The sequence below is a fragment of the Ailuropoda melanoleuca genome, chromosome 9 (genome assembly GCF_002007445.2).
Source record: "Ailuropoda melanoleuca isolate Jingjing chromosome 9, ASM200744v2, whole genome shotgun sequence".
In the NCBI taxonomy this organism is placed as follows: Eukaryota; Metazoa; Chordata; class Mammalia; order Carnivora; family Ursidae; genus Ailuropoda; species Ailuropoda melanoleuca.
Window position 1 is genome coordinate 52,005,702 of NC_048226.1, and position 27,657 is coordinate 52,033,358.

The 27,657-nt window shown below is 41.0% G+C and overlaps 1 protein-coding gene across 4 annotated transcripts in view; it reads right to left on the minus strand.

Moving 5' to 3' along the window:
• The window catches only part of PAG1 (phosphoprotein membrane anchor with glycosphingolipid microdomains 1), a 140,221-nt gene that overhangs the window by 93,510 nt on the left and 19,054 nt on the right, over positions 1–27,657 (minus strand). For 2 of the 4 annotated variants that reach the window (XM_034668238.1, XM_034668241.1), the window contains exon 2: positions 3,814–3,883. The exons of the other annotated variants lie outside the window; for them this stretch is intronic. The gene's annotated coding sequence lies outside the window, so the exon portion shown is untranslated. The remainder of the gene's footprint in view (positions 1–3,813; positions 3,884–27,657) is intronic. 4 annotated transcript variants of the gene reach the window in all.

Sequence of the window (27,657 nt, forward strand, 5' to 3'; positions counted from 1 at the left end):
TTGATTTTTGAGTCTTACAAAAGCTCTCCATATTGTGCCTGCACCACAGACTTACGCTGCTATAACTCCTGTCAGACATCATCTCAGCTTTATGAATAAATAAAACTATGCTCTAGGGAAACATTGATTTAAAAGGAAAAATCAATACCCATCTAGCATGTGATAGACTTGAGCTTTAAGGCTACTTATCCCCAAAGTACAATGCAATAATGAGTGTAAAACCATACTTTTTGCACCATAACAAAAGGTAAGCGAGGGTATGGGAAATTGGCAGGCAAATGTTTGCCTGCCATAGTTCTTAAGATATCACGATTCCCCTTTTCCTTTACAAAGTAGCTAGCAGATACTTCCAAAAGGAAAGAAGAAGGAGAAGAGAATAAAAGAGGTGGATGACCCAATGGTACCAAGATCTTGATAATTTGTGGATATGGATTGTGAATATATGAGAACTCACTATATAATTAATTCTCCTATGTATGCAAAATTTTGCATAAGAATTTGAAAAGTATGTATGTTTGCTTGGAGAAAACTCTATAAAGCTGATATCAGCCAAGATGCTGACAATGGTTCTCTTTGGGTAAGAGCCTCTTGCAGAAGCTTTTTCCTTCCTAGGGAGTTTTGCATTTTCCAGTTTTCTGTAGTGAATATGTATATTGCTTTTATAACTCAGAAGACACACACACACAATAAATGTAGCTAAGGACAGCAAAAAAAGAAAAAGATCAGCGTGACTGCAAGTATTTTGTTGACTACTGGCCCAGAGAAAGCCAAGATTCCCAACGTAACACATACTTATATTCAGCTCTTTCTTACTGCTCTTGGACATTTTTCAGGGCAGAATCAGGTTGCTATTAAAACTGACTGATTTAAAAAATAAAGCTAATAGCTTATGCTGCAATTAACCTCATCTTTGTGAGCCAAAGATCAAACAAGAGATAAAAGCTGGCTAAAGTCACTATTTCCTCAGCCCTGCGCTCACCCAACAGCTAAACCTATTTTCACAGTGGAAGCAGTAGTTCAAAGTCCTGACAGGCCTCTGGTAGCCCCTGATTACAAAACTACTCCAGAAAGCCAAGGCTTTTGCTTTCCTGCTCACAATTGGTTGGAATTAATAATGAATCCCATTCTTTTTCTCTAGCTCCTCAGAGATGCAGTCTATCGCTAATTGTGTTAACTGTGGTCTCTCAAGAATACACTCAATGTGTTGATTTGGATTAGGGGCTCATGTCTCACCAAATAGTTACTGATGCTGTTCCTTCTCATTGCTTGTCTTTCTGATAAGAGGAAAGAACAACTCTGGAAATTTAAAACACACTTCCAAGTCAAAGGCACATTAGAAGCCTGAAAATGGGTTGGGGTAATTAAATTTTGAACCTCAAATTTAAGCACAGTGAAAAGTAACTACCACCATCATCAATGTTGGTGAGAATATTGGCTGAATCTACTTTCAAGGTGGAAATGACACATAATTAAAAGTTCCAAAAGTATCTATAGGAGGGTCAGACATATAAGTGGATAATTAAATACAGCATGATGAGGACATAACTTAAGAAATGTGGAAGCCCAGTTATATTGGGGGATCAGGAGGGCTTCTCGGAGGACACGGAAATCGAGGTGGATCTGGAAAGAGACACTGGAATTTATCAAGAGAAAAGGGGCAAGGGCATTCTCAGAAGTGAGAACAGCATGCACATGTGTGCCCGACAGCACACTGGGTGTTGGGCTCTCCTGAGAAGCTCAGTGTAAATGAAGCAGAGGTGCCAATGTGGGGAAAGGTAAGCAGTGCACAGGAAGGGTGCGCCGGGCCAGTCGTGGAGTCCACACCGAAGTGTTTGCATCTGTTCTCAAGGGCCCACAGAAGTCACCGAGCAGGAAAACACGTTATAAATCTGGGAGCAAGGAACCTAGAATGCGTAGAGTCTGTTGGAAGAGAGCTATATCAGCTCTAGCGACAGACTGATGCCGAGTCATGAGGGCCAGAGCTAATGTAGTGACAGTAGGAGGCAGAGGAGAGACTGGAAAGATGTTTACAATGAACATTTACAGCAGCTGGCAGTTCATTTTTGGCCTCGTCAAGCCCCAGTCACTGTTCTAGGAATTTCACATATGATCTTAAATCCAGAATCTGGTGTGGACTGGATGCAGAGAGTGAAGCAACGTCAGGTCAGAGATTTCTAGCTTGAGTCATGGGGTCGACAGTGATGCCTTTAATTGAAATATTGATTCCAGGAGAAGGAATCCATGGTAAGTAGAAGGCGAGGTGGGCAGGGGAAAATGTTTCATTGAAACCATATTAATGTTGAGAGCTGCTTGGGATAGACAAGTAAAAAGAGAACCAAAACATTGGGGTCAGGAATTTGGCAGAGAGCACACTGGAAATTTGGCAGAAAAAAAACAATCCTCAGTTAAATTTAAGCAATCAGCCACGTACAAAAAAGAGTAGCACACAATACAATGCTTTCCAAAAACTCAAGACTGTGATTCCACTACCGAAACATCCAAGGCCTATTCTAGAATATAGAGATTCTTGAGTTAAATCTTCATTTTCCCTAACTAGAAAATGCTCTACATTGCAGGCCCACAAATAAAATGAGTAAGGCAAGCAGTTAGTGGAAATGGAAGTACATTAGAGAAAATATTTAATCCCCAAATCGAGATTCTTGTCAAATGTTGGGAGATCAGAGGAAGGCATTTTTGGCGTGTGGATAATCAAAGCTCTTAATGCACTGATTCTTTAGACGAAGTTAACTAACAAAAGGCAGGCTGTTTTCCAGGATCTGTAGTTATATTTAGAAAGACCTCAGAGGGTAACCAAAATGACCCTGAAATCGCTCCGTTCTCATAAGAGGAAGGGGTTACTCTGAAAGAGAAAGAAATTCTCAGCAACTTAAAAGAAAGATTTAATTAAAAGACAGTGGCCTATTTTACAAGATTCGTTCTGTAAGGAGATTGGGAACATTCAAGCCAGATGTATGCCTTTCTTTCTAGTCCCGTTGAGGAATTGGATAATGATGTATAATGGATAGGGGTCAGTCAGGTCACTGTGTTCGAGGTTTGTAAATCTTTTAAATGGGTGAACATCGCACTTCCCAGTGCAGGATTCATTATAAAAATTGATAATCAAGCTAACTGCTACAATTAAATATCAAATGTCTTTGTGTTAACTTGTCCTTCACTGAGGTTGGACGATTTTTTTCTGGATTCGGTTCTGTTCGAAGATGACCCAAGATCATTAAGGAAATTTGATACAACTTTATCATTAGCACATATGAGATTCCTAACACCACTAATACCAGTAAACACAAGCCTTATATAATTTCATTTGTGGTGGTGGTGATAGTGGTAAACACTACAGTATCCTATTAATCTAACAAATCCGTTAAACTATCCAATGATGATCCCTATCTCAAAGATGAGAAGATGGGGGCGCCTGGGTGGCACAGCGGTTAAGCGTCTGCCTTCAGCTCAGGGCGTGATCCCGGCGTTATGGGTTCGAGCNAAACTGAGAGGATGGGCATTTTGCCCAGTCTCTCTTTGGCATTAGAATGCAGAGCCAGGGTAGCGCTCATCACCAAAAGGAAAGGCCATACTATAGAAAGCATAACCGCTGTGTCTCACAATCTCCATGGCAAAAACCCATGGGGCTAAATTTGAAACTGCACAAGCTAATGCTCTTGAGATTTTTCAACTTCGAAGCTGTGTCTCCGTCCTACAATGCAGAGTCCCCAAATAATCTCTCAATGCCTCTACAAAGTTAAGCTAAAAGCAAGCTTGAATAAGCGAGAACGTAGAATATATCAGATATATGAATACCTTGCAATCACTCTTTCCCAGCTCTGAAGTTACACCCGACTGCTGAAATAAGAGAATGACCTGGTGTTTTCTGGAAACGAAACACAAGAAGAAACAATGTCAAAACTCTGAACTGAAGGAAAATTACAATAACTAAGGGTAAAATAATTACCTTTTCATTTACTTATTAAAGTTTTGAACAATAAGAAAAGCAATAGACAACTATTTAACCTTTAGTATTTTAATACTCTAAAAAATAATGTTGAAAAACAAAGGTTAAAACATGCTCTTAAGGGGCGCCTGGGTGGCACAGCGGTTGGGCGTCTGCCTTCGGCTCAGGGCGTGATCCTGGCATTACGTGATCGAGCCCCACATCAGGCTCCTCCGCTATGAGCCTGCTTCTTCCTCTCCCACTCCCCCTGCTTGTGTTCCCTCTCTCACTGGCTGTCTCTCTGTCGCATAAATAAATAAAATCTTTAAAAGAAAAAAAAAACATGCTCTTAAAATATTCACAGACCTGCATATTTATCCTAAATTTTATATACATAGAAAAGTGAAAAAGACATTAATCACATGTGCTCCCAATGATGAAAAACTTGCCCATGCTGTTTTAGACTCCCTGCTTCATTCTACCGCTCTCTCGCAGACACTGACAGTGACTGTGGGTTAGTACCGCACACCTCACGCATAGACCTTTTGAATTCTGTAAGGTACCAAGGATTAAAAAAAAAGGGTTGATGCCCCAAGAAGATGACAGCCTTATCAGAACAGAGATGGCTCGAACAAAGTGGTAAGAACCGTGTGATAAGTATGATAATATATTTAGCCATATTATTTTGTTTTCATCTTGAAACATGTTATATTTTTGTTAGCATGGTTTCTTACCTTAAAATAAAAACTGTATTACTTATAAAGATCACTTCCTCTAAGAGGAAGTGTGATGCAAGCTTGAGGAATATAATCACAAATCTGAAATTCTGTTTTTGTTGACTATGAATCTAGGAAGGCAACTTAAATTATGCTAAGTGGAAGTAAAAAGCAGGGGTCATGAAAGAATGGCCCAACAACTAGACTGAATATTCTCAGAAACAGTATCTACTGAGGTAAACCAATGCAAGTTTTTTTCTTTTTTGGTAAAGTTTAAAAGAGAAAAGAAAGCCATTTCTTAGGAGAAAAAAAAAAAGAGAAAAGAAAAGCAATGCTAGAAAGACCAAAAAAAAAAAAAAAAAGTAAAATCGACAATAAGCAAAGTGGTAGTCCCTCCATGACCTGCCATGTCAGACTCCAGTGGCCAACAAGACAAGAGCTCCCCAATCCCTACTGCACCGCATGGGGCCTCCACCCAAATGGTCTAAGAGCCTGAATATAAGGTCCAAGAGAAAAGTGCAGCAAAAGGCAAGGAAGAGTTACGCATTGGGGAAGCAGGAAAAGGGTAATGATCACATTTACCAGCCTTCAACAAAGAAAAGCAATGGAAATTCTTTCCTCTTTGCCTTTTGCTGGGAAATTCCCCATTCTGAACCACTAAGCATTACAGTTCAGCAATATTATGGGTTTTGGTAGGTTTCCTGAAAACTTATCGTTTATCAAACCAGGAAGGTGCATTTCAAGCTCTAATCAACTGCCTCAGAAACAAGCGTGGGGAATAGCACCTGTTCAAAAATGGAGAACTGTTCTGAGACACTGCTAAATCCGTCTAATATGCCTTATTAATAAACATCTGTGTTATCTAAAAGCAAAGATGAGAAGGCCCAGTTCAAGAGACCAAGTTACCAATATATATGATAGAGACACAGGTAACAACAGACGGATGTACAGGTTATGAACAGAGTACAGAAAAAAGCACGAGGGCTCCATACATAGGACTCTCCACAACTCCTGGGTTAAAACCCAAGCCACCTGGCGTGGTATGACAAGCTCCCCATCATGGCACCTGCCACCATGCCCAGCGTCCTAGCTCAGCATCTGTCTCATCTTCCTTAGCTCCACCCGCAGTTCTCCATGCTTCTGCCACAGATTGCTTATTGCTGTTTTTTTTTTAAGAGGCTAAACAACTAATCTAGAAATGAATATCCATGAAAGCACTGGGTTTTTTAAAATATTTTTTTATTATGTTAGTCACCATACAGTATATCCCTGGTTTTTGATGTAAAGTTTGATGATTCATTAGTTGCGTATAACACCCAGTGCACCAGGCAAGAACTGGTTTTTAAACTGGAAACCATCTGTAATGTGGTTATTAAGAGTAAATGGATCCTGGTACCTGGCAGGTGGGTCCTCCAACCTGGACCCACAGCCTATCACATCCTTCTCAATCTTGCTCTTCTTTTATTTAGAGTCCAGTGGAGAAATAACCTATAAAAGGCAGTGCAAAGTATAGAGCACCGGCATTCGGGGCTGGATCATTCTTTGTTTTGAGGGGTTGGTGTTCCTCCACCCTTCAGCTGTGACAACCTAAAAGGTCTCTAGACTTTGGCAAATGTCCCCTGAATGACAAAATCACTTCCCAGTTGAGAATCACTGGTCTCAAATGAATGATGAAGCATAGTAATATTTATATCCTAACTTCCATACTATGCAGAAAGACAACAATTTGGATGGGGACCATCAGAAAGGACACAGGTGGGGGAGGAAAGCACATATATTGAGCACCCTCTGTATTCTCAGCCCTATGTGAGGTCAGTCATCTTATCGAATACTCACAAAACACACTCTGGTTTTGCTTCCTAAACCAGAGCTTGCTCAAAACCTTGGGGGGAAAGGATTTATGCTGGCAATGTTATTAAAAGCAAAACTTTTCAGAATGAAATTAAAATAAATATTTCTAGAACTTTGCACACTGATATGCTTTTCCTTCACTTGCAACAGACCAACTGCCTAACTTCTCATCCTTGAGAATGAGCAGCACTACACATTCCCATGGAGAGTGCCTCCATTTGTGGCTTCATAGGATATCTCCTCTACCAACTTAAAGCCATGTGGTTGTTTTCGGAAGTGTAGGCCCAAATGGCATCATATGCTTGGCCAAAAATATCGTCTTTCCTAAATGCACGACGAAGTAGGCATAGTTAGCCTGTGGAATTGTCAAATGTTACTTCATTACAGCTCTTTGTCAGTGTCCCAAGTGAGGACAGCACACTCTGTAGTCCAGAGCAGGTGGGTTGGTTAAAGGCTGACTTAACTACCGACCTCCCCGAGAGTGTTTAATGAGAGAGGACAGGAATTCTTGGACTGAACTGCATGTCGGTCATTTTCTCTCCTGATCCCACAAGCGCCTAGCAGGCTCAACAATCTCAATGACATTCAGCACAGTCAGGTCCAAAAGGGTCCCCAAACAGGGGACTTCTATAGCCTTGTCTATTCAGAAAGGAAGACACTGGCTTTTAAAATATATATGTTGATATGTAGTTTTTGTTATAATTAGCTTTTTCGGAACCTGTTCAAATATAATCACATCTTCCACTCTAATACATCTAATATCTAATATCTATTCAAAGGCTTTATTTAAGGGTAGTTTCCATGTGCTGGACACTATACCTAGTGTTGTTTCCGTACTGACCAAGACAGACAAAATTCCCAGCCCTCACTGGAGCTTTCTGGTAGGGGTAGGAGACACGCCAGCCATCTGGCAAAAACAGTTATGATAATTATTGAACAGCTGAAGCTAGTTTGGGCCATGGGTACAGTCATGCTGGTTCCTCCAGGTGACCATCATGATGGCACCGCGGGTAGAATCAGAGAATGCCCAGTGCTCCCATGGCTCCTGCAGGGAGGACCCCAGACATGGGCCCACATGCAGACATGTGGGTGAATCCAACAGAAGGAATGTCAGAAGCAAGGTTATCAGCTGAAAGTAAGGAGAGGGAAGAAAACGGTGAAGGTCTCATAGGAGAGCAGAAAGTAGGAAGAAGTCCTCTGGGAGAGGGAAGCTGTGAATGGACAAGGAAACTAGCAGTCGTAGGAGACCACTGAGATTTTAAAAAATGAGACCTATTAGCATAGGGTTGTGTGTTCCTCCAGGAACATCAGCAGCACAGGTGAAGATGTGGGACAGGAAGAGCGATGAGGTATACAGGCGAGGACAATGAGGAAAGAGAGAAAGAAGCAAAGAACTTGAGGGTGTAAGCAAAGCAGTGTTTGGAGAGAATGGAGAGAGAGAATGGAATCTAAGCTGGGTAACTGGGAAAGGAGAACTGGCGGGAGTGACAGTGGAAATTAATAAGATCAATGGATTGTAGGTCCTGGCAGAGCCCAAAAATGATTGAAAGTAAGGTGTGGGGTACAGGTGAACAGAAAGAGGTGGTGATTGGCAAACAGGATGCTCGGATGGAGAGTGGGTTAAACCCTCACTATTGCAAGTGTGGTCCCTGGACCAGTAGTAGCATCAACACCTGGGGACCTGTGTGAAATGCAGAATCTCAGATCTAAGGAATCAAAATCTACATTTTACCAGGTGACTCATGTGCACATCAAATTTGAGGGAGAACTGGCTTACGTCTGAGCCTGACCAGAAGCCACAAGCACCAGATAAAAAGGTGCTACTGAATCAGTTTCTGAGGTTAGGGACTTCCCTGGGGCTCTGCTTCCCCTCCTCCACCTTAAATGGCTCATTTTGGCTTCCTGGGTGTCCATCCAGCTGCCTCATGCCCTTGCTCAGTCCTGCCCTGCAGCCTTAAAGTATTGCTGGCAGGCTTTAGGTTGCATTTACCAAAGAATGCTGCCCCTCCAAGTGCCTCATTCACATTCTCAGCCTTTCTGTAAGCAGATGGAATCCTCTTATTTCCTGAGACCAAGTTCCAGCTAGTGCCCTCTGCTCTCCCTGGCCTGCGAGGTGACAAGCTGATACTTAGTGCCCTCCATCCAGCCTGAATAACTCCATGTGCCTACACAGATAGATTACTAGGCACTGATGCAAAAGATATGGTATTGACAAAATGTATAATATGGCTTTTCAAAGGTTTAGCTCCCTGCTTTCATAATTACTCAGGATTTTGTATCTCCTTTAATATGAGCAGACTGCCTTCACTCTTTCTAGTTAATTTCATAAAACAAAGAAAACAACAGCTGTACATGACATCACAGAATGAAAGGTGAGGTTGAGCCTAATTAATGTAGGCTCTGCTTCAAGAACAGCTTTATTCCTAATAAACAGAGTGTGACATTTTCATTAACCCAGATACAAACTCCCGTACAAATACGCACAGGTGAAATAATACAAAAATTCCAAATTTAGAATCTCTCACTCTTCTCTTTCAATACCCAAATGATTCCAGATGCTGTCACTTCTAATAGTTTTATTATAATTATTAAAAATTACCAGTTATGAGTCCTACAATTTGCAGACGCTGTGCTACACATCCCACACAACCTCATCTCATGTAAAACTCATGAGAATTCCACGGGATCTGCACTATTGTTATGCTGGTTCTACAGACGGGAAAGCTGAGACGTGGAAAGGTTAAGTAACACAGTCAGTGAGTGGCTGAGCCAAGTTTCAAACCCAAGTTTGATCCAAAGCGGGGCCTCACTGACACATACCATTTCCGATTGGATTAACGTACAGCTGTCACCTCAGAGTGTGGCCATACAGTTCTCTTTACATCTCCGCATCCCAAAACATACGCACAGTTACTACTAAATATTATATGTGCCTATATGAATCAAGAAGGTATGAACTGATACTCTTTAATCTCATTATCAATAAATACTTGATACACACACTCTTGGTTAGATGGGACCCTTTTCTACATCTGTGATAATTCTTTTAGCTGTTTCCCAGCTAGAAAAAATGAACAAACTGAGCCAATCTAGCATCACTCTGACAAATTCCGACACGGTTATAACAAACCTACTCATCACTGTGGGTACCTGAATGAAGTCTCTGCTGGTGGGTAGCCTGGCCTCGAGGAACAGAATCTGTTCTGCTGTCAGGAGAAAATGCTGGCAATGGCCACTCGTGTGACCCCTTCCTCCACTAAAGCAGCAGAGACCTCAGGTCTGTTTAGCAAGCACACAGAAAAAAAAAGAACCGATTCCAAACCTTCCTGTGTGAATTAATTACCGTGAGACTTTGGACACACCAGCTTCCTTCTCTGAATCACTTAACTGCCTACAATTCAGAGGTACCAATGTCTGGCCCTGCCTGCCCTGCTTCCCGAGGACAGCATGAAGAAGACCTGACGGGCCCAAGGCCCTGGGATGGGAAGAGCTGAGGTTAATGAAACTGTGTCCACACACTCATATGGAGCAATCCAAAATCAGGACAGGACACTTGCACATGGTAATCAGAGTTAGGCAAGTGAGGCCAATAAAATATATTTTTTAAAGATTTTATTTATTTGACAGACAGCAGGAGAGAGAGAGAGTGCGAGCGAGCACATGCAGGGAGAGCAGCAGAGGGAGAGGGAGAAGCAGGCTCCCCACTGAGCAGGGAGGCTGATGTGGGGCTTGATCCCAGGACCCCGGGGGGAGGATGACCTGAGCCAAAGGCAACCACTTAACCAACTGAGCCACCCAGGCGCCCCTAAATATTTCTTTTGAAGTTAGTAGAGCCAGGGGCGCCTGGGTAGCACAGGCATTGAGCGTCTGCCTTCGGCTCAGGGCGTGATCTCGGTGTTCTGGGATCGAGTCCCACGTCGGGCTCCTCCGCTGGGAGCCTGCTTCTTCCTCTCCCACTCCCCCCTGCTTGTGTTCCCTCTCTCACTGGCTGTCTCTCTGTCACATAAATAAATAAAATCTTTTAAAAAAAAAGTTAGTAGAGCCAAAATAAACAACAATAACAACAAAGGAAGCCTCAGAAACTGATCTTCCCATTCCCAAATCCCCATCGGTAAAACAGAAACAGAAACATCTTTGAGTAAAAATTACAGAACCACCTTTCCAGTTTCCCAGATTTTAAAAGGAACCAAAGCTGTACAGAAATAAATATCCTGAGGCCCATGCTAAATACATAAGCTTTTTATTTTAATATGTCCTGTATCTGGATGAATATTTATCACTCAATATTTATTACTGTCGTCTAGGCATATTTCTCCATCTGTCTCAGGTTGTCAAGTCTGATAAGGCAAGGGCCAAACCTATTTAGTTCTTTTTGTAAAGCATGTGAAATTGTTATGCATAATTAGGCACTTAAAGGGTTTTTGATGAAGATGATTATGAAGACTGAGAACAGTTAATACCATAGCAGGCATGTTTCCTGAACCCTTCCTGTCTTTCTGAAATGTCAGATGATCACCCCATAGACTTGTAGAGCTAATGGGCTCGGGATGGTGCAGAGCTAGCTGAACAACATGTGGTCTGTGGCCCGGCAGCAGCCTCCCTGCCGGAAGCTCGTTAGAAAGGCGAAGCTCGGGCCCCACCCCAGACCTCCTAAAGGAGAACCTGCAGTTTCACAGGATGCTCGGGGAGTGTGCATGCACATTAAAGTCTGAGAAGCACAGACCAAAGAACCATGTAGAGAGCTGGACGTCCTTCCTGTCACAGATGGGAAGTACGACATCCAGAAAGGCTGAGTGACAGATCCTGAGCTGGGCCTGGTACCTCCCACCCCAACATTCTACCACCTCTTGCTCCTTCAGGCATATTCCTCCTAAAAGTACTGTTCTGCGTGTCTACAAAAACGAACAGTCTACAGTTTCCTGAGAACACAGGTTGTCTTTGTTTGCCATAGGGGCCTTGATTCTTTCAACATTTTTTAAGATTTTATTTATTTGAGAGAGAGTGAGAGAGAGCGTGAGCATGAGCGGGGGGAGGGGCAGAGGGAGAGGGAGCGGCAGGCTCCCCACTGAACAGGGAGCCCAACAAGGGACTCGATCCCAGGACGCTGGGATCATGACCTAAGCCGAACGTAGACGGTTAATCCACGGAGCCACTCAGGTGCCCTCTTTCAACATCCTGAATACACTTACAAGATGCTGGAAACAGCTCTAGAAAACCATCTCCTAGTAGCGGGCTGGTTCACTGTAGGCTGCCAGAGACGAGAGACTACACCACGGTGTGTGAAACTGGACACCACGCTTCTTGGTAGAAATGCAGATCCTGCACTTCTGCACATTTCAGGTCTAGGGATGCAGCCCAGGCTGCCAATCGTCTTCGCCCTCTATTCCCTACTTCACTAAGTGCTCCTAAGTCCTGCCTGATGGATGGCTCTGCCTTGGAGTTCCGCTGAATGAATATAATTCAAACCCTCAAGGATATGTATCCCAAAGGGGAAAAAAAAAACAGAAACATTTGAAAATTTGCAAAAATGTCTTTGAGTTGCCGTGGATCCACTGATTTGTCACTGCCTCTTTCAAGCTATTTGCCTCCACACTTTCCCGGTCCAGCCATATTACATATTTCCTATATTGGATTAGGAACCTTTAATTTCTAATTATATTAGGGGAATTTTATTATGGGTTTCCCCTTGGACTTCAGCCACAAAAAGTAGTTAGTAAAGAGTATTCAATATTCAAATTCCATCACTGTTGTGAAACTAATATTTTCCAAAAGGTTGAAAAGTACTGAGACACACTTTAATCAGATCTGTATATGGCAGACATCTGTCTTGACTCACATGAATACCAAATGGCACCCTCCAAAATAAGGTGAAAATATTAATTTTTCCAGGTATGAAAAGATCGGCTCTGTTTTTTCAACAACTCGGAGTTTTTTTCCACACATTTAGAAATCAGAAAAGAGTTTATTGAACACAAAAGAAAAGCTGAAGAAGGCATGTTGTAAAAACACAAAAGATTAATTGAATCAATAATTTGAAGTTTAGATGAAAGGTTTGGAAAAGGATGTGAAGATTTTACTGAAAGCAAAACATTTCGATTAGTTGGAGACAAGAACAGACTGACCTATGCTGTAAGTACCACTTCCTAAATAAACCTTGAGCGAGACCACCATGTGAAAAACAGTCAGGCTTACCTTAGAAGTATTCTCCTCTCTCTCAAGGCAACATCCTTCATAAAAGAATAACATTCCATCATTTGAGGGTACAAAGTACCCCCAGAAAAGATGAAGAAAAAGTACCGAGAAGATACTGCTTGCTGAAATGCGTATCCCAAGAAGCCTATCACAAACTAGTTGAAATATCAGGTTTTAAGAAACCTTCAGTGCATCTTTGAGGTTGTGTTAAGTCAGTATTTCAAGCACTAAGAACAGGGCCTAGCTTACAGTCAGTGGAACGTAAAATCTACCAACATTAGACGCACATTCCCAAATTCTTGAAAAGCAGCAACTGAATGAAACTATTTAACTGCTGCCTTTAAGATAAAGCATATGACTCTTGTTTGCCACAGTCCTCACCACTCCCTATCGTCTCCTAGACACTGCAGCCAGATACTAGCTGCCCCTGATCACCATAGGGCGCTGCTGTTGTTCTTGGGGTTAACACAAAGGGATGTGGTTTTATTCACCTCCCTACCAAATCACTGACCTCCTGGGAGGACTTTGAGATCCAGCCCACTTAACTCATTTATGGTACCCACCTGAGCTTGTGACTCTTGTCCTGGATAATGCTAACAAGCTGTTGCTTCTGCCAGGACCATTCTCTTCTCCCCTTGCTCATCCCCAATTAGAATTCATTTCTTCGAAGCCTTTGCAGCCCTTCTGACCTTATCAGTTAGAATCAACTGCTTCATTATTATTGTATTAAAATTTTAGAATGAGTCCTCTGGACTATGAATCATTTTAGGCCAATGATTGCATCTTCTAATCTTCCTCAACTCAGAGTTTTCACTGCTCACAACATCCAGCTGCAGCTTCTCAACCTTTCTATTGGAGCCATAACCATCACCACCGTACACATACATACATACCTACCTCAGCATGGGCGTGAAGTGTGAGTGTGTGTGTGGTGGTGGGGCGCTCTGCAGGGGGGGGGGAGGTAGGGAGGAAGGGAGGAGGTAAAAAGGACAAAGAAGGCATTTGTATGCTTTCCTGATTTGGATCTCTTATCCCCACAGGACCCATAAAGAAACACAGTAAGTGATAAAGGAGACTGGAAAAGATGAGGGGAAAAAAGCCGCTTCATTTTCTTCCAATACTTCTGGAACTCCCCTCCCAGCTTCCACTCTGCAGGTCAGGTCTATGTGGCAAGGTAGGATCAAGAGTGAGGAGGAGGAAAAGGAGGTGGAGGAGGCAAGAGACAAGAGAGAGGAACACCCCACTTCTGCTCCTCGTGAGTTCTTTACCCACTCTCCATAATGCCCCACCTCAGAGATAAAGTCAGCAGCTGCTGAAAGACTAGGAAAGAGAAAAGATATCAGAGAATAAGGGGCTGTCAAATCTCCTCACACCAACCTTGCCTGCCGTCTCAAGAGCCTTTAAACCTCCTTCACTCCCACGTCTGCTTCTCAGCCTCAGTCTTCTCCCTGGCAGCATGAATGCCCCTTCTCACGAGTCAGTCCGCTCTTTCTCCATCCCTAAATCCACTCCAAGGAGCCACACCTGGGGCTGGAAGAGCAGCTCCTTGCACACAGGACTCTCACCTTGTTCACCTGGTGTATAACTGTGCCTACCACTGCCTGCCTGGCCCAGGAATCAAGGCCACGTGAATGGAACTGGACCAGTGAAAACTCCTGAACTCAAAAATACTTTTCCTTGTAGAATCATTGTGACAAATGTACTCAGGAAACCTCTTGACATATAGAAAGAAAAATACAGAAACTGTCTGCTAGGGATTTCTTTTCTTTTTTTTTTTTCCTTTATAGAGAGAGAGAGAGTGTAAGTCCATGAGTGGGGAGAGGGGCAGAGAGAGGGAGAGAGAGTCTGAGCAGGCTCCATGCCCAGCGCCAAGCCGACGTGAGGCTGGATCTCACGACCCTGAAATCATGACCTCAGCTGAAACCAAGAGTCAGACGCTTAACCGACTAAACCATCCAGGCACAGGCACCCCTGGCTAGGGTATTTAATACTAGAGTTTCTGGGTTCAGATTACTTGGTTGCATGTTATTTCTCATGTACTTGTTTCTTGAGATAAGGTGACAAGTTTTTCATGTGTATAATAAAATCACCTGCAAAAATATTTCAATCTATTACTAAAGATACTTCAAAAACAAATATCTTGAAAAGAATTAAGGTCAATATCACAGTTAGGAAAGTGGGGATAAGAACTAAGACGTTTCCCAACAGGGGCAAAGATCTTCCTTACATTGTATAAGTCATGAATGGCTGTATTTTGGAAATGAGCAGATATTTGGGTCTAGTGCAAAGACTAAACCTGAAAAAAAATCCATGGTTGGAAGCAAGCCTGCAAAGAGGTGTCTGGGGACACTCACACATTGATAAGCGTTCCAAAAGCATGTGCAGCTTTGACTGCCATTCTTCATCCTTCCTTATTCATATCTAAGTTAGTTCCCAGGCTCCTGACTCATTACATTAAAAGACAAGCTGTTTCAGATGACCTTGTAGGTACAGAATAAAAAGAGCAATTGACAAAAAAGAAAAAAAAATGTACAGTGCAGAGATGTTGCTAGTTATGAAAGGAAACATTGACTGTTTGGTGCAGGAGAGAGCAGGCCTGTCTTCTGCCCTTGCCCTGTGAGCCTCCCGTCCTAGGAGAGTCAACACTGCCAGGGGGCTGACAACACAGAGCAGGCACTGTTCTACGCACTTTTCATATGCCAACAATCCTATGAGGGAAACGCGATTATTATCCCCTTTTACAGATGAGGAAACTGAAGTATTGAGAGCTTCGTTATTTGCTCAAGGTCACAGAGCAAGTACAGGAAGGGGATGGGAGGTAGACATACAGCAGAAGTCTGGCTCCAGATGACAAGCTCTTATCCTCTCAACCCTTACTCTATTTGACACTCTTCAGATCACTTCGCCGTTATCTTCCTCCCTCCTGCAAATGCTCCAGTTTTGCCCACAGCAGCATTATAAGCTAAGCAATTGCTGATCCCCTGGTCTGGTGAAACCCTAGCCAGGTCAGCCTTCTCAGACCTTCCCTTTGAATAAAGATAATGCGGATTAGCAGCGAGCTGTGAAATGGGCAGGAGTGCACAGATTAGAGCCCAGCAGACTTTCCATTCTGAAACCTTCACTCCTTTTCTATCAGCACCAGTCACATGCTCAGCCTGGCAGGCTGTCTTCTTCATGGGATCTTCAATCATCCCTCAATCCTAACACAACTTGTACAAACAAGGCCACCTCCTGTCACCTACTCTTTGATCGGGAAGCAAACAAAACAAACTTCTAATCGTAATATCATTTGCAATACCATATCCTGAGACAATATCGAATTACTCAGGAGTTCAATATCGAACATAATCAGTTCACTTCTGTATGTCTGCTCTGTAACAAAAATGTGCTAAGTAGTACAAAGTATACCAATACGAATAATTTATTAATCCTTCCCACGTGGTAAACTTCCTTTCTGTGAAATTCTTTACTCCTATTTCCTACTATTTCAGATTGAGTATCTGAAAATCAGGAGAGACACTCGGGGCTGGGCCAGTCAGGAAGCAGCTGTTGTCTCCGAGTTGTAGAACTGAAAACAGCTTGAATATTTTCTTAGAAAACTAGATGCAGAAGAAATATTAGCTCTTACTATGCCTATTATATACCATGAAACCAAATTAATTTGTAAGCACCTCATTGAAACTCCAGATAGAACTACCAGAAAGTCCTTAGTGAGGGCCATGACATAACTGTAACAATGAAGACAGTAACTACACAACACACATTCTTACTTATTTAAGAAATGCCAAAGACATGTTCTCTGCCACATATACCAGTTTCATTTTAGTGAATAACTTTGATAGATGGTCAAATGATATCCACTCCTGCAACTATACTGAAGTCTTAGAACTGCAAATTCTCAAATAATGGAAGTTTTCAGAAATAGGATTTTATAATTAGGGAAGATACAACTATACAAATTGCTAAGATAAAAAGTAGAACATTAAAGGCATGAGAAAGAAATGTGGCTTGAAAGAAAGGAAAGAAAGAGAAAGAAAGAGAAAGAGAAAGAAAGAAAGAAAGGGAGGGAGGGAGGCAGGAACGCAATAGATTTCTCACTGAAGAGATCAGAAAGGCTGCATAAACTTGGAAGAGTAAGTCCCATTTGGGCAGGTGAGGTGAGGGAGGGAGAACATGGTCCTAGCAGAGGGAACAGCATTGCAGTATCAGGAAGCACAAGACTCATAAATTCAAGTGCTGACCCCTGTCAGGCAGGTGCCATATATGAGTGAAATGTACCAGAGGAACTCAAAGCCTTCTCAGGTCTATGATTTGGTAGAGAGGTGGGTTAAAATGTTACTTTCTTCTACTCTGCTTTAAGAAAAACAACAGTGCTACACAATGATAAAAAGCTGCTGACTTGCTGTGTTATCTGGGAGCAATAAGGAGTGGTGAGGCCTGTGGCAAACATTCCTCTTCTAAAGAGCCAGTCACCAGGCATATGTACCCAACCTCTGGGGGAATTTGGGTATGTGAACCCAATGTGGGCAGATTTTCTGTGTTTTCCTAAGAGAAGCTAGAAATTTGGATTTTTACATACCTCACAATGTTTTAATGTATGCTAACATAAATTTTAAACTAATATTTTGCCACCCAACACTAAGGTCAACCAAATAGGCTTGAGGATGAGGTCTGAGGGCCATGTGATATATGGCTTCTGAGGAGATGGGAGTAAGATGGGATTTGGATAGCAAAGGCCTGGACTTTCAATCCTAGATTGACTCTGCCATGGCCTGGGGAAAAATGCTTAAACTTCCTGAAGTCAGCACCTGTTCCAGAGAGATACTGGGAGACTAAGTTAACAGCCTACACAGAGAGGCAGAAGAGCCACTCATTGAGAAAGAACGCTAATGGTGTTGAACACCTTTCATGTGTTTAGTTTCCATCTGCATACCTTCTTCAGTGAAAGTTCTAGTTCTTTCATTTTCTTTGTATTGTTGAGTTTTATTAGTCCTTTACTAAACACATGGTTTGCAAATATTTTCCCTCACTCAGCTTTTCATCCTTTAACAGGGTCCTCTGGAGAGCAAAAGTGTCTAATTTTCACTACATCCAATTTATCAAATCTTCCTTTTATAGATTGTACTTTTTGGTGTCAGGTCTAAGATCTTGCTCTAGATCTTAAAGACTTGTTTCTATATTTTCCCCAAGAGTTTTATACTTTTGTTCTTTACATTTAAATCCACAATCCCTGTTTCTTCAGATTGGGTGATTTCTATTGTTCTCTCTTCTAGGGGCGTGATTCTTTCCTCTGTCCTTGCCACTGTGCTGTTCAATCCATCTACTGAGATTTTTACCTTGGTTGTTGTATTTTTCCAGTTTAAGATGCCCACTAGGTTCTTCATTAAATTTCTGATTTCTTTTTTTCCCCAAGATTTTATTTTATTTTATTTATTTACTTATTTATTTATCAATCAGAGAGAGGGACAGAGAGCACAAGCAGGGGAATGGCAGACAGAGGGAGAAGCAGTCTCCCCGCTGAGCAAGGAGGCTGATGTGGGACTTGATCCCAGGGTCCTGGGATCATGATCTGAGCTGAAGACAGATGCTTAACCAACTGAGACACCCACGTGTCCCAAATTTCCTATTTCTTTGATGAGACTTTCAATTTTTCATGTGTATCCTGGATGTTCATAATTGCTCAACAACGCCTTGTTGTCTTTTTTGGTCTTTTTTTTTTTTTTTCCATTCGGTTTTAGGTCTTCCCAGTTGTTGGCATGACAAGTGATTTTTATTAAAACCTGGACATTTGGGGTTGGGTGACACTCTGGATCTTATGTAAACCTTCTGTTTTAGCTGCCTTCCTCCGATACCACTCCGACAAAGGAGGAGGGAGACTGTGTCAGCATTGCCAGGTTGGGGTAGTATCAGGTGCCCCCTACACCTCCACTGACACCTAAGAGGGGTTTCTCCTTGCTGCTGGGCTCTCCACTGGGCCCCTGCTGACACTTCCTGGCTGGGAGAAATAGTGTTTCTGCTTCCTACAGTCTCTGCTGACACCACCCCAGTGGTGGGGAGGGGGGGAAATCCAGAGTCCTCTTGTGGTTTCCACTTTTACATAGAGGTGGAGGTGGTAGGTTTTGTAACAACCCAGCAGAAATCAAAGTCTTGGCTTCCTACTACTCAGCCTTCTGTAACACAGCCCAGTGGAGGGGGCTCGGGTGCCTCCTTAGAACCTGGCAGGAGTGGAAATCTCAGCTTCCCAATCAGCCTTTGCAGGTAGGGTGGGGCCACAGTTTGTTCTGTGTGTGTGTGTGTGTGTGTGTGTGTGTGTGTGTGTGTGTGTGGTGAGAGAGAGAGAGAGAGAGAGAGAGAGATTGAGAGAGAGAATAAGGATGTTTGGCTAGAGTACAGCAGTTGTTGCCTAAAAGTTTTCTGTCTCAGTGGGGTGTCCCTCTTTGGTCCCTGGGCTAGAGAGGACAGGCTTTTGTTGTTGTTTTGTCTGTTCCCATTGGTGTTTGATTTCTGGTTTCTCTAACTCCAATCTGGGATAGATGAGGGAAAAAGGAAACCCATGTAACTAATCACTGTGTCATTCCTTGGGTCTTGAGGTCCACTGATGTTCTGCTTCTTCCACATTTCACATCTTATGTTTGTTTTACATAGAGTGTCCGGGGTTTTTCGGTGTATGTTGTGGGAATAACAGGTAAAAAAAAGTATGTTCACTCCATCTTTCCAGAAACAGAGATAGTCCTTCTTTTTATTTTGAGGTTAAAATGAGAAAACTTATCAAGTAAGGAAATTGCATGTACTATGTTGAAAAAGCTACATTTAGCAGAAGTCTACATGAAATCAATTTAGAATACTTACCAAAAAAACTTAAGAAAAACTTTAAAACTGTGCCATGGCATTTAACAAATAAGAAAACCAACTTACAAAGAGTATGTTTGAAATGCTCTCCAAAAATACCCAACTTCTAAGGTTAACTTTTAATTTCAAGAGATGTCAAGAAAAAGAAAGGGATTTTATCCCTGTGGCTGATGTTTTGCAATTGATTATGTAGAAGACTGAGGTTTTTAGCTTTTCTTCCCTACTTCGGTCTTTATTTGAAGGTGTCTTTCTTTCCTAAGCTGTCTGCAGGAAGTGGCTGCACAGGTCTTATGTATGATTATATTTACATTATCTGAAAGTACTTCTTCCAAACAACCTCGTTTGAGAGTTTAAGAGAACCAGATGTATGCTAAAGGATGACAGTCATCATGAGAGAGCAGACAGGGTCCTAACATTACATCTATTTCCCCTTAATCAACCCTTTATTTTAGATGAATTGGGCAGAATGGCATAAACATTGCTAAAAGTAAATAAAAGTCTGCCTAAAATACATTGAGATGAAGTCTGTTTTTGACAGAAATTCTTTTTTACAGTTCAATATAAAAGGTTACTCTTAAGAAATTTAATTAAGAAAGTGTCAAAATCAAATAAGATATAGAAAGTCCCAAGAAATGTGTAAATTAGAATAACCTTCAAATGGATAAAGCACTTCAAACAATCTAAGAGCAGCTCTAAGTTAAGACAGCTGGGCATTTACTTGGAATAGTTCTGGAAAAATCAGGGTTTGGATTTTGTGCTTCACTTGCCAATTAGAAGCAAATGGCAATTCCTTAGGGTAGTCTCCAAATTCATCACATTATTACTTCGCATAGCTTTTCTCTTCCTTGGATGAACAGAAGGAAACTGCATGGTACAGCACTCAATGAAATGTAAAATAAGGATTAACAAGCCATTCTGGAGATTTCGCAAAATTAAGCTTCATCAACCAGCTTGACTCACAGCCAATCTGGCAAAAAGCATCCTAGAAAGAAAACTAACAGTGAAGTGACATGTAGCACAAAAAATTTAAATAACTCACAGAAGCATTAAAATCATGAAAAGGTGCATTGTGTTCTGTGATCGACCAAGTCCATTACTAGAATAACAAGAGTCCATTCTGTACTCAATATGCAAGTCCAAAACAGCCCACTGGCCCACACTGTAAAATCTGCTTAGGAAGCAAATAGTACATTCCCTTACCTATCTCCACAGAAGAGAGCTAGTCAATGGAGAGGAACGCACAGGACAGTACGGAGACTTATTCTCCCTCTATGAGAAAAGGACACATGAGACACCCCAACAGAGTAAATGTGGGGTTTGTTTAGCCTGAATACGTCTTTCATATTCAAAACAGAACTGGTAATACAGTCAGGTAAACTTCCGTACACTGTCAATATTCAAAGCCTTTGAATGCTTGAAAACGAAAGGATGCATTTTGGTCAATTATGTTTTATGATTTTTTTTCACATACGATTCTAATTCTTCTGGTAAGCAGTCATATTTTTTAGTCTGGCCAGGATATATGGGCTATTTAAAAAACAGGATTTTGTCCTATTTAATAGCTATTACAGACTATAAATCAGAATTTGCAGCTGGGAGCACTGTAAAAAGTCATATAGTTCATTTCCTATCTTCAGGCAAGACTACATTAAAGTAGTTCAGGCCTAACACCAGTAGTTCTTATTCTCACTGACAGGGAAGGAGAAAAAAAGTATATATATATATATATATATATGTGAGTGTGTTTACTTTTCATGAGTTCATTTATTTAATATGTTTAACCTAGAATTCATATGCTCTAACTTAAACCTATTTCCAAGTGTCCATGTCTCCCAGTCTGAAAATAAATCACCAATGTCTTCCTTTAAAATGCTTGCATATTATTAAAAATCCTAGAGCAACTAGTTTAGTCACGTAATTATTACATCCCACCACACAACCTGATTCAAACATCAACTTCGGATAAATTAAATGCAAAACCATTGCGGAGACGATGGAAGTCTTCCTACAACCTCAGGATCAGACGGATTTTCTAAGGACATAAAAAAATATAAGCTATATTCTTTTACATATATACATAAAAATATATAAAATGAAATCATTATTAACTGGGGATTTTTTTCACCCGTTTTTTTCCTCTAATGTGTATAATCCTAATGTGCTTCTCTTTGTTATGGGGAAACTGAAAAGTGACTATAATACTTTTGGTTGCAATCAGAGAAAAATGTTGGTAAGGAGACTTGGGAAAATAGCCGGAAAGTGCTAAGACTTAGAAAGAAATCTGCTAAATCTGCCTTGCCAAGCAAACATTTAAACTAAACAAAATAAAACCACCACACACACATTCAGAAAAAAGCTAGCTTAACATGCCATCGGAAAGAACCAGAGATGCTAAGTTCTAAGAAGGGCATGGAAAAGTTATTACCGAAAAAACCCAAATGAAAGGCTTTGAACAAACTAAAGAAGTTCATCTGTCATCCTTGGAGGGGAGGAGGAGTTAAATCAGCAAAGAACTGGAGTCTCTTTCCAGGCAATAGCTAGTCCATTTGCTCTTAGCTTTTTAAGAAATCATTGTACCAAATTCTTAATGTTCCTCTTGAAATTCATTATGCTAAATTATGTTTACAAGTGAAGATTTATCATGACTCTGTCAAGAACTGTGAAGACTCTGAGATCTTATCCAACTTGTAAGCTAAGAAGTTGGCCTGCCAGTATTCAAGGGTACTGTAAGACACAAAACTCCTGGGTCAGAGACAAAGGATTTTATTACTTGCAGCATAGCAAGCAACATGAGTTTCATAGTTAGTCGCTTCTGCTTGGTGTTCAAGTTCCATGGGGTGCTATGGAGGGACTCAGGTGGATGCTGTGTTTAAAGTGGACTTGTATTACAGCTAAAGAACCGTGCATTTGGAGAACAGGACTTGTTCGTAATGAAGCCTTGCCCTGAAGGAAGACATTATCTTTACTACAGTAAATAACCCTACCCTTTAGTCTGAATGCAGACACTAACTTCTAAGGCTGTTCATATTACAAACATCCTTGAAAAAATAGTTCAGAACAAAAAGGCATTTAGTGCTTCTGCTTGCAAGACGTACAGAAATGTGAGAGATTCCCCCCTCAACACTCATGAAATAAAAAACAAACAAACAACAAAACCTATGAAGACTTCGATGAAAATTGCATTTCAATTATAGATTAATTTGGAGAATGACTACATCTTTCCTATACTGAGTTTCTCAATCCATGAACACTTCATGTCTTTCCATTTCCTTGTCTTTTATCTGTTTCAATAAAGTTTCATACCTCTCTTCATAAAGGTAAGATTTTTCCATTCTTAGATCTTTTGTAGTTTCTGTTGCTAATGTAAATGGTATTTTTTTTAATATTACGTAAAACAATCTAAAGCAATTGTCTAATTCCCTTGATGTATAGGAACACAATGATGATCTATCCCACAATCTTTCTGAACTATTTCCCAGGGCACTTCTGGAATTCCCACTCTGCTTTATTAATCAATAGCATTCCACAAATATTCAGTACCTTTAGCATATGTCCTTGGAGTGACTATAAAAACAGGAAAGCATTATGTAGCTCTTACTATGTGCAAGGTACTATACTGATGCTTTCTATGTAGTAGCTCTTTTATTTCTCAAAAACACTCTATGAGATAAAGTCTGTTATTCATATGAGGACAATGAAACAGACAGGATATGTTACTTGCCCCAGATAACACTTTGGCAAGCGGAAGAATATGCTAAATGCCCTCAAAGAATTTCCAGTCTAGCCTTGATATTTATATATGTGTGAATACACACACACACACACACACACACACACATATATATATACACACTGACTTTACTCTCCAGCAGGGAGTTTCTGGGATTAGTTGAAAGGTAGCTATGGACCTCACAACAGGAGACTTAGGTTGGAGTCCTGCCCCACAAACTGCTACCTTTTTGATGCATACAGGCAAGTGATGTACTAGCTTTAAGTCTTCACTTTCAATGCCACAAAGAAAATGCTAATTGTTCTATGAATTTCATAGGCTTAGCAGAAGCATGTGAGAAAATGACAAATTGTGTGAAATGTCACAAAATATAAGTAAAGTGTAAACTGTCATAAAATTGCAGGTATTGATCTTTCCTATTTAAGGAGTGTCTAAATAACAACATCTGAACATCCTACTTCTATCTTCAGTTCATTTCAGATCAATTCAGCAAATACTTGATTGGTTACTAGAGACTAGATTCAATGCTACACACTGGGGAGATAAACATTATTAAGGTGTGATGTCTGCCTTCAAGGAACTCATAGTCCAATGGGAGAAAGACCACTAACCAGGCAATTACAAGAATGTGAGTCACTCATTAAAAGGGATGTACTAGAGCATTATGGAACTGCAATAAGAGACATCTAAATCAGGTTAGGTTAGGGTGGTGGTACAATCAGGGTCAGCTGCTCAGAGAAAGGGACACCTGAGGATGAAGCAGGAGTCTATTAAGGGATTTAGGGAGTAGCTTATGCAAAATCTCAGGCCACATTTGAGGAACTCTGACTTGATGTATAACTAGAACACACAGGAGAGTGTAAGAAATGAGGCTGGATTGCCCATCAGGTCCAGATCACTAAAGAATTTGTATACCATGCTTTCCAGGAGGCCACATTCAGAAAAATGGAGAATTTTAAAGGATGACATGAACAAATCTGTATATTAGGTCATTTTCCCTGGTACTAGGGTGGAAAACAGTATAGTTCTGGATATGTCTGGCATAATGGAGACCAATTAGAAGACTTCAAAAATAATACTGGGGCATATGTTGCCCAGATGATAACATTCTAAACTAAGAGAATGGCATAAGGATTTGAAATTAAAAGACTGATTCAATATTTAATAGATATAGTGTACAAACCTTGTCGGCCAAGGGCTATGAAGATGAAGGAAATGGAGGCATCAAGACCTAAATGTGAGACCTGAAAGCATAAAAATCCTAGAAGACAGCAGAGGCAGTAATGTCTGATATCAGCCGTAGCAACATTTTTCTAGATATGTCTCTAAGGCAAGGGAAAAAAAAAAAAACACCAAACACAAGAATAAACTATTGGGACTTCATCAAAATAAACAGCTTTTGCGCAGCGATGGAAACAATCAGCAAAACTAAAAGGCAACCTACTGAATGGGAGAAGATATTTGCAAATGACATATCCAATAACAGGTTAATATCCAAAATATACAACGGACTGATACAACTCAACACTCAAAAAACAACCCAATTTAGAAATGGGCAGAAGACATGAGCAGACACTCCGAAGAAGACATACAGATGCCAACAGACACATGAAAAGATGCTCAACATCACTCATCAGGGAAATGCAAATCAAAACTATAATGAGATATCACCTCACACCTGTCAGAATGACTAAAATCAAAAGCACAAAAAATAACAAGTAATGGTAAGGATGTGGAGAAAAAGGAACCCTCATGCACTGTTGGTGGGAATGCAAAGTGGTACAGCCGCTATGGAAAACAGTACAGTGGTGCCTCAAAAAGTCAAAACTAGAACTACCCTATGACCCAGTAATCACACTACTGGGTATTACCTCCAAAATACAAAAACACTAATTCAAAGAAATACATGTACTCCTATGTTTACTGCGGCATTATTTACCATAGCCAAATTATGGAGGCAGCCCAAGTGTCCATCGATAGTGAATGGGTAAAGAAGTGGTATACACACACACACACAGACACACACACACACACACACAGAGGAATATTGTTCAGCCATTAAAAAGAATGAAATCTTGTCATTTGCAACAGCATGGATCTAGAGAGTGTGATACTAAGTGAAACAAGTCAAAGAAAGACAAATACCATATGATTTCACCCATGTGTGCAATTTAAGAAACAAAACAAATGAACAAAGGAGGTGGGAAAGACAGACAGACAAACCAAGACACAGACTCTTAACTATAGAGAACAAACGGATGGTTATCAGAGGGGAGATGGGTAGGGGGATGGGTGAAATAGGTGATGGGGATTTAAGATCACACTTATCATGATGAGCACTGAGTAGTGTACCGAATTGTTGAATCACTATATTGTACACCTGAAACTGATATAACTCTGTATATTAACTGGAATTAAAATTAAAAACTTAATTAAAAAAAAAAGAGTGACTTCCTGTGTTATTTGCCCAGTCTACTGAATGGGTGACAATAAGTAAGGCAAAGACTACGGGAAAAGATAAGATGTGGCAGAAGGAGGGGGGGGTGCTCTGAAAAAAGGCATTAAACACAAATCTTCTCTTCCATATGGGTACACTAGTCACAGCAGGACGTGATAAATGCTAAGGTCAATGAAACCATCAACAGTGAATGGGAAATTGTATCAACAGGTTGTGCCGTAACAGTTGAATCACAGAGTGAAGGAAAAAAAAAACCTTATTAGTTTGGACATATGTTTGAATAAAAATAAATCCACTTATGAATATTAAAATGACATCGCTTTGTATAATGAGGCTTCAGAGAAAGACATTTATTCTTATGATTTCATCTTTGTCAAAAATGACAAACCCAAAGAATCTTTGCAACTCCGAGCAAAGAGGTTTCTAAATGTCAACCAACCATCCAATGTTGATGCCTGCTACAGATTCAGCAATCTTAGCTTAGTCCAAAATTTTACCCTGTCACAGAACTGATCAGACAACTGCAACAGAATTACAACTTTAAAAATTAAGCTCATCCTTTAGGAGGATGCTTTTCCCAACATCATACAAAAAAAAACAAAAACAAAAACAAAAAACAAAAAACAAAAACCCAAAAAACAATGAAGAAAACTATTTCTCAAATAAGTAGTGTATACAATTTTAACTAAGTCAGAAGGACATGTGATCTGATTTAATAATTCATTCTTTAACCCTTAACTGATTTCAAAACCAGTATCTATTTCTTGTGATGGTGAGCTTTAATAGGAAAATCACAGGAAAAGAGAGGGAGTGCACACAGAGCATGACTCCTATCAGACCTCCCGTTAAATCCCAACTCAGAGACTTCCTAGCCTGCAGGCAAGTCAGGACAGGGCTTCAAGGAGATTCCTTCCCTTTCAGAGCAGGAACTGTAGGGCCTCGATAATATACATTAATGTGTTCGAAAATGCTTGGTTTTCAAAAAATATTCGATGAATGAAGACTCCAAGACATATATTGAACAAAACAAAATAGAAAACAAAGAAGATACTATGCTAACAACACACAGCCTTTTGGCACCATCAAAATGAGCTGCACAGAAACTGAAGCGACTAGATCCCTGACCCAAGGCTGCCCCAGGTAACTCATCCTCCCTTCAGTGGGTGAACCAGGAATCAAGGACACAGCTGGGGCTTAGGGGGACAAACTAGTACAATCCATTTTTAAAAAGCTTGAGGGTGGTCATACGTCTAGAAATTGGTGAGTACACATAACAAATGGCATGTTATTACTTTACAAGCCGCGGTATGTTCTAGGACATATGCATCTGTTTCTGGGCTTTACAATCTACATAATCAACACATGAACGCTTCAATGAAGATCATAAAGCCAAAGTCTCTCCCCTTTACAAATCCACCGTTCTTTACACTGCAGTTAAACCTTTCGTTTTCTTTCCCTTTTAAGATTGCCACGGAAGGGCCTCTTTCACTTACATACAAATGCAGGCACAGATGGGGGGACATTCTGTCTTCACGACAGGATGCCTTGTCTTGCACGCTATGTCCCCAGAGGTGGCTCTGAGCCCACCTGACATCATTAGTGACGGGAATGAGACTGACCACCAGCACCAAGCAACAAAATGTGCCCCTGGGAAAATTGAGCCTCTCTGGACAGTGTGCCCCACACAGTAGCAAATGAAGCTGATGGCGGTGGATAAAAATAACCTCAGGAAGGAGTGTTCATCTACTGTTCACCATCAAAGCAGCGATCTGTGCTGCGACAATCATGGCCGGGTCCAGAAACCAAAAGGCCTGCTCTCCGCTGCCAATTCTACCCGACCTAGCAGTCAAGCTTCAGGGGAGAGAGCCCCCTTCCTCACTTCCAGGAATCTCATTCCAACTGGCTCAGCCTGGCCAGG